Genomic DNA, 10,028 nt, shown 5'->3' with positions numbered 1-10,028 from the left:
GATGGCCTCACTAGAAGCTACTATGGGTTGGCAGGTACTCTAAACATGTCTAATGTAGATGGAATACTTGAGGCTGAATTGAAGCCAGCTCTTCGTAACAGGGTATTAACATCATAAATTTTCTACAATTAAATTAAAATGACACCATTTTTTAAAAGTTTAATGTTCAAATTTATAGTCATTTCTAGTCAGACTTTATTTTAATCTTTAATATGTAAGATTATCCATATTTTCCAAAATCAATTATTCAATAAAATCATGTACTATTTTTGAAGAAAGCAGATTTTTAAATGAGTAAATTATCAAAGAAAAATTCAAGACTACTTACAATCTCTTTCATCTCCTAAAGCTTCAAAAGTATCCCCAGCTTTTTCAATCTTTTCCCTAGAGTTTGAGTTCCACTATCTTAAACTTCACTTTAATTTAGTCCAAATGATCATTACAAATAAAACTGCCAGAAGCAACAAAAAAAAATGTTTGAAGGATTTATCCTTGTTATTTGGCTTCTAACTTAGGACCTACAAGGCCAGGGTTCCAAAAAAAAATTATCCTCTAAGAATACTTTGTGGGAGGGAAATAGAAGACACAGAGATGAAGATGTATTTAGCAACAAAAAGTGAAGTGGCAGTAACTACAAAGAATGAGAATGCATTTTTATCATTTTTTATTTTAAATGTTCTTATGACAATCTAATCAAAAGTATTTCCTTCTTCCAAAAACACACTTCCATGATAATTTTTTGAAGCTTCTTGTTCTAGATACATCCATCATTTCCTCCTGCCCACATCCTCTTTTCGGAGGACTTTTCCTGCTAACATCTCTGAAGGGGTATGACTCATCCCCTTGATAATTGGACCAAGAATAGGCACGTGAGTCAAGCTAGGCCTTTCAAATTCTAGAGATTTGGGGAATTGAAACATAGAGACTGAATCAATTGACATTTTAGACTCCAGAGCCATAAGGTCATGTATAATTGATTAGTAATAGAATTGGCTTTATGGACAAATTTTAAAATGTAGCTAAATGCAAAGTTAAATACAGCTGAAAGTGTGGGAAAGCAGACCCTAAAAAACCCGTGGAAGAAGCCGACTTCCTCAGAAAAGATGGAGCCAACATGCAAGAAGAAGTAAAGAGAATATTCTGAAAAAGAGCAAGAGAAATGATCCGCCTGAAGATGAATTTCCCATAGGTTCCAGCTGTATCATTAGTCATAGGATTTCTTCAGACCCTTACAATAAATTCCTCTTTATTTCAACTCGATGAGTGTTTTTTTTCTTTCCTATAATGAGATTAAGATAATTTTGTTTGTTTTTTATGTTCATGCTTTTAATCTGGATGAAGATTGAATTTTGTATGTCTCAGAAGACAGAAGAGGATGGTCTCCAACTCCTTCTGGTGCTCCCTGAAGAAAATTGAAGGCAAAAACCAAAGCATGCATATCTTAAATATTTGCAAAGAACAGCAGTTTTATTCAGAATGGGATTTGATGAGTAACTTCTGTGACTGAGATGGAACTTAATAGAAAAGCTTTTCCTAATAAGATGGATGATTCAGTCATTGCAATCACTCAGCAAATTATATTGAGTATTCACTCCCTGTGCTAAGTCCTGTGAACAGTACTGGAGCCCTTAAGGAAATTAGGCAAGTTATAAATAAAGTTTCCAGTGGGACTACAAGTAAATCACAAAGTATATAATGTACCTTAGACCACTAAGTGCTATGCATGATTTCAAATGGAGAGCCCTGGTCTGGAGAGCTGGGAGGTTTGAGACACAGATAAAAAATTCAGCCCTTTCTTGCTTGAGATTCTTTGACAAGGGAGTCTATGTTTACACGAAGCCCTGTGAACAAATTTCTGAGATAATTCTGAACAAGTCAATGAACATCTATTAAAAATATACTCTGTGCTGGGCACTAAACATACTTTAAGATGAAAACAGTCTGGCTCCTTGTCAAAGAGCTTTATGAACCAGAAAATGAACTTAAAGAGACACATCCAAATGGCTGTTATATCCTAATACAAAATATCACTTACTCACTAGATAGATTTCTGCTTGTATTGATGTCTGAATGCTGTGGTGGTAGATTCTGTAACTGCCTAAACCTTTGTGACTTCTTCTTGATCTCCTGTCATTAGTTTAAATTATATTCAATTAAGAACAGATGTGATTCCAAATAATGTTATTATAACTTGATAAGAGCTCTGATAATTGAAAACCTTCAACTTGCTTTGTGGATAAAGTCCACTAAGTCCTAGTCCTGGAAAGCGTAGTGTTGGTGTTTAAGTAATAATGTTTGGTGCCACTTTTTGCTCTTGAAGAAAAGGGCAAACAGTATAACCCTCTGAATCCACAGATCGTGAGTGGGTTAACACATCAGTTGTCAGCACAGAAAGCAAGTCAAAAGAGAGCAATCTGGCACAAGAGCTGTCTATCACATTAATGGAGTAAAAAAGGAATATAAAAATATCTTTGGATTCCAAACTCAAATTGCCTCTTTCTTCCATGACAGCTCAAGAAACCCTTAGACTCAGTTAAGGGCCACAGCACAGCTGGGATTGGAGACTTAGAGGGAAAAGCACAAAATAAGAAAATATTTAGGAAGCATCTTGCAGATACTGTCTTCCCTAAGTGCTTCATAATCATAATGTTATGGTTGAGTGCCTATCAAATTATAGCTGAAGATCAAGCAAAACACAGACATTTTCAGAGCAGTTACTGCTCCTTAATAGTCTGATAGGGCAAAGGATAAATTCTTGAAAATGTCAGGTATTCAATAGAAATAAAGAAAAAAAATCCTTCCAGAATTAAGGTTCATTATCTAAGATAAAAGTGATGGGTCATGTCCAGCAGGAATTCGCAAAGACAAACACAAATGTTGCAACATTAGTCCCCAAAGCTCCATGATCAAACCAAGCTGCTCTGATTTATTCAGCTATGTATCCCAAATGCCATACTATCAAGAAGCAAAAGACTCCAGCGGGGCCTTAGCCTTTTGGCAAAGCCAGGAGCTAGAGCTGGCGGGGTGTAGAACGGCCAGCGCAGGCAGTGCTCGGCGGGGTCTCCTGGGGCCAGCGGCTCCGGGGGTTCCCTGTCTCTGGCAAGGATGACAACCACCAACCAGGAGTCGCCTAACATCCTGATGCAGAACCTGTTCTGCTGGATTCTGGGCAAGAGCCAAGTGAACGTAGCCCAACAGTTCCAGTATGCTGTGAGTTACTGGCAACTGCTGAAAGAGACAAATTTCTAGAAGCTGAAAAACTCAAAAAAGAACTTAGTCAACAAAGAAGAGAAGCATTTGCTGCATTGTTTTCAGAACTCCGCAGAAAACATTATTTACAGGGAGTTTTGAAAAATAAATGGAAAATTCTTTACCTCTAGCTAAACTTTAGTGAAGATCCACGCAAGCAGCTAAACAAGGTTTCTCGCTATACCACGTTATCTACCCAAGCATTACCAAGAGATGCCCACTCAGCTCCCTACTATGACACCAGGCCTCAGACTCTCCCATTGAGCTGCCAGGGTCACAACTCCCAGTCAGGGCTGAGCTGGGGCCGTGTGGGAGGCTGTGCTTCAGCAGAATAAGCGCACAGTCTCCTTGAGCTCCAGGAGTAGCGAACTTTCCTACAGCAGTTGGGGTCATGTCTCACATGGACTTTACCTGCAAACCAGACTTCTTTACAACGCGCGACCTCAAAAGATATCCCCAACACTGTTCCTCACAATGTGACAAGGCCAAGGAGAGATGCGTAAGTTACTGAGGCAGCCTTTGTCAGAGACATCTTGTACGTATTCCAGGGTTTAGATGGCAAAATCATCAAGATGAGCAACACTGAGAATTGTTACAAAGCAGAGGGAAAGGCAAACCTGAATAAATCTTGCTTATAGAATAAAGTCAGAAAATATACAGACCAGAGGAATCTAGACCATTCATTTGGACTTGTAGGTCAGAGCTTTTGTGCTGCTTTGTACCAAGAACTCAAAGAAAACTACCGATTACTCTCTATTTTACATTCCCAGCTACAGTTAGAGGATAATCAGGGTGAGAATTTGGACCTTGAGATTAATTTAACTGTGGTGCCTCCTGGTTTGGACGCATGATCCCAAGATAAGACCAAAGACTCTTGCAGCCATGGTGGATCACTGCCAAGGAAGGAAAGGAGGTGAGCTGGCCTCAGCCAACCAGGCTTGCAGGAAAACTGGAGACCTGTACATGAGGTCGCTGGGGCAGCACATTCTCAGCTTAATGTGGCATCCTGTCCTGAGCTTCCTTTATCATTGAATATATGACAGGGAGCTCAAGGACACTTACCATGAAGTAGGGAATGCTATTCAATTGTCAGACTTGTTTTTAAGAAGCATAGGCACTCGATTACTTGCGCCCCCGCCCCCGCCCCCATCATGATTACTGCTTTCTCTCAACATAATGCCCACACACTTTATTTGAATGGCACGTATATTTTGTACAGTGCTTTGAAAGCCAATTTTCTCATTTATCGGCAGAGCTGTGTTTGGTTAGTGGAAAATTGTTATCCCATTTTTAATAGTGGGAAACTCAGCAAGGTCAAATCACCTGTCCAAATTTACTAGCAATAGCGAGTTTACAGCAAATCTAGGACTAGGTCTCTGAAGTCTCAGTCCAATTATCCTTGCAGAACAGTATTATATGTTCTGTTGCTTTGCATGATGACATGAAACTAAACTACGGTGCTAACAATTTTAATGAAACAAGTTACTTATATATGTATCTATTGAAATACAGCTAGTTCTGCTATGATGCAACATATGTATTCCCCCACCAAAATCACTGTGCTAAAATCAGAGCAGAAAGCACAGGACTTTTGACAAAAAGTAGAATGAAGGGGGCATCATGCTCAACAGCCTTGTCAGTGGTGTTCAGTAAAAAACTATAGCAACTTAATAGAAGCTGTGGCAAAGTTTAAACATATTAAATTGTTAAGAAATAGGTACACTCTAGAATAAATATGGTATTTACCTTAAAAAGGTCCTGATATTGGCTTGCAGACATAGGCCAAAGGAGGCTGGTCTGAAGTGGAACAGAGAGTCATGGCTGCTAGCACACACGATGGATTAAAGTAGCTGCTGGGTTTGAGACATGCCCATGTTTGTGATGTGTGGATTTCCATGTGGCTGGGTGGCTGTTTTCACCTAGTTTCTCATGGATGAAATTGTACTAAAGTAATCATGAAATTTGTTTCATGGCCAAATAGTTTCCTAAGTATCAGTTATTTTAAAAACAAGCATGCTAACAGAACCAACCATATATAGCATGGTTTTGTGGGTGTTTTGAAACATATAAATGGAATTCTATACGTGCATATGTATTGTGCAAGTCACTCAATATGTCTTGTAGCTCCTTTCCTGACAGTATTATAGTTGTACTTTATTACTGCATATTATTTCACTGTATGGACATATATTTTATTTAGCAACTCTATCGATGGAGATCATGTTCTTTGTAGATTTAAACCTTATGAACATTATTAAAATGAAAACCCTTTAAAAAATTAAAAAGGAAGCAAAAGACTCCAGAGTGAATGATTTCTAATGGACTCTGACAAAAACCCTGGAGAGGAGTAGTTTGACTGCAGCTACGGAAAGATGAGCAGATAAGTTGAAGAAAGATGTAGGTAAATCTGCTTTTGAATCCCAGGGCCATCATTTGCGAGCTCTGTAACTTTGGGGAAGTTACTTAACAACTCTGAACCTCAATCCTCTCTTCGTTAAGATGGCAGTAATAGTACCTGCCGCATAGTGTTATTGTAACATGTGGAGTATAATACCTGGCATGTGCTAGGCAATCCAGAAAGATCTGCCCCCATTCCCTAGCATGACCTAGAGATAATAAATGTCAATTTATAGTTTGCTTTTCATTATACTTTACCTATTTCTCTCACTGGATTGGAGAAACAATATAGCAGAATGGTTAATGCACACAAGAAATGGAATTAAATTGCCAGGGGTCAAAGCCTGGTTTTATTGGTTTCTGGTTGTGTAATTTTGGGCTTGTTATTTAATCTCTCTGCAACTCAGGATGAACTAATATACACATTTGGAATAGTGTCTGGCACATAGTGAACACTACGAGTTTAGTTACTATCATTATTACTATTATTGTTAACTGTACCCTGGATAAAATATGTATATATCCCTTCAAAGAACTTATTCCAATTAAAGTTTTTCCCTCCGGTTGTCAACTCATGTCTTGGCTAATGTGCATCTTGAACCACTTTGGCACTTTTAATTTTTATGGCAGATTGTACTTTTCCAAAGATGACTGCAACAATATGTCCCATCTCACGTGCTCTTCGGCAAAGTGACCTGTCGCTTCTCTACAGATAGGTGGTATGTCTCCCTTCCTCTTGAATCTTGGTGGGTCTTTGACTGCTTTGGCCAATAGTGTGGTGGGGGTGATGCTGTGGGCCATAACAGGGGATTCAGCTCCTGCTTTGTTTGCTGGAACACTTGCCTTTTGAATCTGTGACTGCCATGCTGCGAGGAAGCCAAACCACATGGAGTGGCCGCATGGAGATGCTCTGGCCACCAATTTTACTTCTTAGCCCAGGTGGTAGATAAGGGAGTGAAGCGGCCTGCACAGGATTCAGCCCTGGTCATTGAATCACCCTGAGCTTTTAAGCAAGCCCTGCTAACCAAGATCTCAGATGCCATGGAGCGGAATCAATGCATGCCTTGTGTGCTTTATGCAAACTGCTGGGCCATAGAATCCGTGAGCCTATTAAAAATGGTTGTTGTTTTAAGCTGCCATATTTTTAAGGTAGTTTGTTTTGCACCAAGAGTAACTGGAACACTTTCTTTCAAGGAGAAAGTTCCATTATTTTAAACTTTCCTGGAGTTAACATGTGAAAAAAATTATTTTTTGATGAACAGAAAATATGGCCCTCTTCATAATAATTCATGGGAGTAACTTGAAAAATAGACATTTTAAATCATATTTTTCTTTTATGAGTTGATGGGCAGGCCCTGGAACTGGTGTTTATATATATTACATGTCAAAAAGGTCTGCATGGTTTTCCTCCTCCAACACATGCACAATTATTTTTCTAAAACTTGAGTTCCCAAGAATTATTATTATTTTTTTTTGTAACTAGAGCAACAAAAGTCTCTCTGGTGTTTCCTAACTCTGAAATAGAAATCATTTAAAAATTTTCAAACAGCTGTATTCAATTATCACTGAGCATTTTAAATAGCTAGTGGTCTAAGATTTAGAAGTATTCAAGCAACTTGTTAAAATGGTGAAAGGGTCTCTACCAACGAGCGTTTATATGTGTATTTGAATTCCTGTTAGCCAGCTGTGCCGCTCTCTGCACAGCATCTCTGTGGAGAACCCAGTCTTACATTTTAAAAATTGGAACACTTTTAGCTAGGTAGAGACGCAAGACACCCAAAGATAGGGTTTGCTCTGTGTTAAATAAGGACACGGAATCCCATTTCTTAAAAGAAGGTTTCCTGAGAACAACCATCTGTCCCGTTTTAGGTTTTTTTCTCTTTTTATTCCAGGCTGTACCTGTCACAAGGTCTGAAAATACTCTCGGCTCATTTGTTAGGTCTTTGAGTCCTTGTTCCTTTCAAGAAGCTTCTTTTTGACTGGATCCCTCCCCAGTTCCTTCTGCTGTGCAAACTACTTGCCCCAGTAACCCTCTCCACCCCCACTGGGAGCAGCTGTGGTTTATAGTACGGGCTTTGCAGTTAGAGACACCCGGATTTGATTTCTGGATCATCTCCTCTACCCACTAGCTGTGTGACTTTGGGCAAGTTGCTTAAATTCTCTGATCATTAGTTTCTTAATCTTAAGAGCAGAGATAATAATATACCTAACTTGCAAGGTTCTTATAAGCATGAAAGAAATAATGCATTATAACCATCTAGAACAGTGCTTACCCTGTAACTGAATGTTCACTGCATATTAACTATTATTAAGAATAAATCAATGTATATAACAGATACTAGCAAGGAAGAGCTTTAGAGACCAGATCCTTCTTCCTAAGATGCCTTTTAAATTTCAAAGCTATTCCAGGAGTCCTAGGAATAGGCAGAGCTATTGAAGTCAATAAAAATGCCCCCAGAGATCCCCCCACAGCCCTGCTGATGGACTTTGCCAAGATCAGGCCCATAACAAGGTCATGTATTACTGGGTTAAAACGTGCTGTGTGTTAGCTACAGATTCCAACAGGATTAGACATGAGAGAGGGTCTAACAGAGAGCATCGTCCTCCTGCTGAGACTCCAGATTCAGCCTTGCTTTCTGCTCAACACAGTGGGGAACTCCAACAGCTTATTATGTGCATGCACATACATTCCTGCCTGCCACAGAGGCTGGCTACCCAATTCAAATGTACAATTGTCCTTTAGCGAGACCAGTGTATCCCATTTCATGCCTATGTAACAGGTTAGACCTAAGGTCCAGGAGGCACGTGTGCCAAAGCAGCACTGACTGAAGTGATTTCTGCACCACACATAGCAGCCATCACCAGGGCCCCAGGGATGAACGTAAGGAAGGTAACATTGGTCTTTAACCTCCTGTTCTTCTTTTCTCCGCTGGCACCCTTCCCTCAATGCTGGGACAGGGAGTCTCATTCTCCACCAGGATCCCCGACATACCACCAGGGGTACTTCCTCTCCTCTTCTCTCCCGCAAAATATCCCAAGCTCCCAGAAGACTCCCCCTCAGTTCTCAGTGGAACAGCTCTCTCATTATTCTTCTTATACATTTGTTATCTGGTTAGACTAATTCACAGTAAGCTATGAATGACCAACAAGTCTTGGGACTTGGAAATCCAGTGCAGTAGATCGAATAGTGACCCCTCAAAAGATATGTGCAAGTCCTAACTCCCAGTACTGGTACATGTAACCTTATTTGAGCAAACGGTCTTTGCAGATGTACAGTATTCCCTCGTTTATCGCGGGTATTATGTTCTAGATGTCCCACCCACCCACGATAGGTGAAAATATGCAAAGTAAGAACCTTACATTTATTTTAGTATTTATATATTTTTAAGGCTTTATAAACCCTTCCCACACACTTATAAACCATTCCCAGTTACCTTACTAACCTTTCCCACTCCCTTATTAACCTTTTCCACACTTTAATAAACATTACTTATGTTCTTAAACATATTCTACACTCTTAAACCTATGTAACTTTAACAACATACATATACGGTACAGCAAAATCCCGCAATATAGCAAAAAATCCACGATAAATAATTAAATATAATATTTTTTAAAATCCCGCGATACAGTGAGGCCACAATAAATGAACCGTGATATAGAGAGGGACTACTGTAATTAAGGGATCTTAAGATGGGATCATCCTGTTTTAACAAAGTGGGAAGTAAACTGAATCATAAATGCCCTTATAAGAAGAGGAGAAGCCAGGGACACAGAAGAAAAAGACCTGTGAAGACAGTCAGAGATTGGAGCAAAGAAGCCACAAGCCAAAAAATGTCTGGAGCTACCAGAAACTGGGAGAGGCAGGATAGATTCTCCCCTTAGAGACTTTGGATGGACTGTGGCTTGCTACCATCTAGATTTGGGACTTCTGGCCTCCAAAACTGAGACAGAATAAATTTCTGTTGCCTGAAGCCACCTAGTTTGTGACAATTTCTTACAGTAGCCCCAGGAGACGAGTGTATTCAGTAACCTAGGCACTACGATCCTCCAGGCCTGCAAAACACCCGAAGTTCAGAAAGCTTCCATAACTTGCTGCTGTCACAAAGTTAGTGTTCAGTTTTCCTAAGGAATGATTGCTGTTGGTTTGAGTTTTAAAGAGAAGTCCATGGTTCCAAATGCATATTTGATTGGTAAAAACAGTTCCCTAGTTCCTCTACGTCCCCCATTCTGCACTTTGTTTCCAGTGCTTGAGCCCCCAGTCCCGGTTTTCACACCATGATTGACTTAAAGAGAAAAGGGAAGGAGGCAAGACTGCCTAACGTACCATTAAATATAAAAACATAATGTTTTGCAGTTTTTAAATTTCTCTTTCCATGCTC

The 10,028-nt window shown here is 39.6% G+C and overlaps 1 pseudogene; it reads left to right on the top strand.

Annotated features, from left to right (window-relative positions):
* Window positions 1-3,105: 3,105 nt before the first annotated feature.
* LOC150016807 (gamma-tubulin complex component 3 pseudogene) lies at window positions 3,106-4,404 on the top strand (annotated as a pseudogene).
* The last annotated feature ends 5,624 nt before the right edge of the window (window positions 4,405-10,028 follow it).

This window comes from Furipterus horrens, unplaced genomic scaffold, assembly GCF_987537825.1.
Source record: "Furipterus horrens unplaced genomic scaffold, mFurHor1.1.pri manual_scaffold_3, whole genome shotgun sequence".
NCBI classification, from domain to species: Eukaryota; Metazoa; Chordata; class Mammalia; order Chiroptera; family Furipteridae; genus Furipterus; species Furipterus horrens.
Note: the sequence above shows the minus strand (reverse complement) of the source record. Positions and strands in the feature narration are given on the sequence as shown.